Raw genomic sequence first — 3888 nt, forward strand, 5'->3', positions numbered from 1 at the left:
TTTTTATATAGATTATAATAGCGACGAAGATTTTTAGCTTCGAAATACGGATGGATTTTTAATAAGAATCTAAAGAACTCTGCCGAGAAGTATATAAATTTATATTCTTATAAAGTATATTTTAGATAGTAGTAGTTTATATAAGATTAAATACTAGATATAAGAGAACTGTAAAGTTATTCGAAAAGTGATTAATAGATATACGATACTCGATTTATAATAGTTGATACTTAGATAATATAGATATATATCGAAGAAGAATATTACATTACTTAAGTTTTTCCTTTCTTACCTCAATCGTAACCTCTCTTTTTTAACGTTTCTAAATCTTATATAGTTTATTCTTATTAGGCTGAGATAGGGTAGCAATTTTAGCTATATTAAATTATATTTAATAGAATAGTAAGAAAGAATATAAAAAAGTCGCGTTCTTGAAAGACGCGATTTTTGAAGCTAAAATGTTACCTCGGCTCGGCGGTTATCGGATATAAATATCTATAAATACTAAACTATTCTTAATTTTAATTAAAGCTCGTTTTATTAAAAAGTACGTTAATTCTAATAAATATCGATATTAAAAATAAAGAGAATATATATTATATACTATTTTAAATATATTATTATAGAGTTTAATTTAAAGAATAATTATTTTTATAAAGATAGCAAGACTTAAAGAAAAGAAAATAAGAATAAAATATATAAAAATTTTAATAAGTTATAATAATTTAGCGTTAGCTAAATTAGATAAAGATAATTACTTATTAACTTACTCTTTTAAATCTTTTATCTTTTAATTTATATAAGTTATAATAATAATTATAATTATTATAAAAGTAATTAAGATTATATTAGATAATAATATTTAATAAACGTAATTCGCTTAAATTTAAATCTTTAAAATTAAAGAGAAAGTATTTTATTAATATTTAATTTAAGCTAGATAATATAAAGTAATTTAAAAATTTAGTATACGCGATAGATATCTAAGCTTTTCTTCTCTTCTAAAACTTTCTTTTTTATATTAATCCTTCTTATTATAAGACTATCTTCTTTATATATTAAACTTCTATTTAAATAATTTAATATTATTATAATAATATTAAAAGTATAATATAATTATTAAGTTATATATTTATTTTTTATTTTTTAATAATTTTAAGTTAATATATAAATAGATCGCGTAAAGAGCTTAATTTATATACGCTTAATCTATTATTAATAGCTCTTTAAAAAAACTAATACTATTCTAGAGTACTAGATATAATATTAAAATAAAATCTTTATTAAATATTATCGCTACTTTAATCGCTATTATTATCGCTTTAATAGATATTATCTCTACTTTAATAGATATTATCTCTATTTTAATAGATATTATCTTTATTTTAATAGTATTAAAGCGTTAATAGAAACTAGATAATATATTTTTTTAATTATTATTATATTTATTATATATAACTAACGCGAGCTATAGCTTAAGCTTTACGCGAGATTTATTATTATTAAAAATTAATTAATTTTATAATTTTAAAGCTTTTCTTTTAATATCTAATTTATTAAATTATATTTAAAGATTTATTTTTAAAGTATTATATAAAGTAATAAAAATCTTTCTAATTCGTTAATTTAAAAGTAAGTTTTTTATTATTACGCTTTATAATTAGCTCTAATAATTTTTATTTAAATAAATATTTATCTTTATATAATATATAAAAAGCGAGTTATATTATAAAAAAAGAATTTAAATCTTATAATTATTTTAGCTAAATCGTTTAAAATAAAGAAGAAAATATATTTATCTTTAATTATTAAATTAGTTAATTATTATATATATAATTATAAAATATAATTATATATTATTAATTATTTTAGTAATTATAAAAAGTATAAAAGAAATAAAATTATATAATTAAGTATTTATAAAAAAAAATTCTCTAAGTATTTATTTTAATTTAGAGTTTAATTATTATCTAATTAAAAAAAGAGTAAGATATAGAAAGTATATAAAAGTATATTTAATAATTCTAGTATAAATTAATAATATCTATAATAATAATTAAAATTAAGAATTAGATATACTCGAATAAGAGATAATTTTATATTATTTATATAATAGTAAGAGTAATAATTAAGATTAAAATATTAATCTAAATAACGTAGCTTTCGTAATAAATTTTTTATTACTATATATTAAATTAATTATATATTAATAAAGATTTATAATTTTATCTTTTAGATATAATTATATTTAATATTTTAAAATTTTTATAATAATTTAATATTTATTAATTAGTATATTAATATTATTATATTTAAGCTATAATAGAGTTTATTATTAAATTTTATATCGCGCTTTTAAATAGCTTAAAAGATAAAGTCTATTTAATTATTAACGCGTATAATAAAATTATTTTTAATACTTATATTTTATTTAATTTTAATATTATTTATACTCTTATAATCTAAGCTCTTATCTTTATCTATATATATAATAATTTACGCGAAAAGTAAAACTCTAGACTTTCTCTAAATTACGCTCGCGTATTTTTTTTATATAATATTATTAAAATATAAATCTATTTATTAGAATAATAACTAAACTTAGAAGTTATTTATCGCTTATCTATTATATTTTATCTAATCTATTTAAAAGCTTACTTCTATTTTCTTATTAAGTCTATTAATTAAATTAAAATTTATATTTTATTTTTATATAAATATCTAGTTATATATTAAATAATATTTTATTATTTAAAATTTTTAAATATAATCTAATTAAGAAAAGAATCTATTATATAAAAAATTATAAATTATAATATATATTTTTATAGCGATAAAGAATTCTAATTATCTTTCTAATTATTATTATTTAAAAATAATTATAATAGCGAAAAATACTTATATTCTTATTTTTAATCTAGAATTAGAATTACGTAATTAGCTTATTAAGATTTTAGATTTAAATAATTTATATTTTTATAAAAGTACTTAAATCGCTTAAATATATTAATAATATCTTATATATTAATTTAATACTAATAAGTTTAAAAGTCTTTTATATTTCTTCGCTCGCCTTATTAGATATAAATTTATATTTTCTTATATTATAATTTTTAGATTATTATCTAGCCGATTTTAATAATAATATTTATTCTTTTTTATTCTTAAATATCTATACTATATAATTTCTAAAAATTATATATTTTATTCTAATAAAAAATATATATAAAAGAGAAAGATAATAAATTTTCTTAGACTTTATAATCGAAGATAATTAATAAATAAATTTAATATAAATAAGATTAATATATAAATAATAAGTCTATTTAAATATAAATTAGAATATTAAAATTAAAATTAATATAGAGAAAAACTTATATTAATAAATATTATTTTAATAATTCTTTTTTAAAATTTTTTTTATAAATTATACGAGACTCTCACGTAATAAAAATAAATATTCTTTTAAAAGTTTATTATATTTTCGAAAATTTCTAGATATTTAATTTTTATTCTAATAGATTTAATTATAGTTTATTATACTCGTTATTATAGTAAGAAATATTAATAAATATTTTAATCTTTTATATTTATATCTTTTCTACTAACGTTTATTAGAACTAGTATAGATTCGATACTAGTATTAGTGAGATAGAACGAGAATAATAAGACTATCGAACTATGTATGTGGAAAGAAGATATGATATAATAGGGGATACCTTCGCTAAGGCTCGCTAGCTATAGGGCTAAGTAGTATATTAAGGATACGCTTATAATACTACCCCCCTCTCTTAAATAGCTATAGCCTTTATAGCTGATAGACCGAAGATATAGATTTATTATTTATCTTATATCTCTAAATATTTATAATTCGTATAGACTTTAATT

Source organism: Letharia lupina (assembly GCF_014066315.1).
Source record: "Letharia lupina isolate WasteWater1 chromosome Unknown contig_1, whole genome shotgun sequence".
Taxonomy (NCBI): Eukaryota; Fungi; Ascomycota; class Lecanoromycetes; order Lecanorales; family Parmeliaceae; genus Letharia; species Letharia lupina.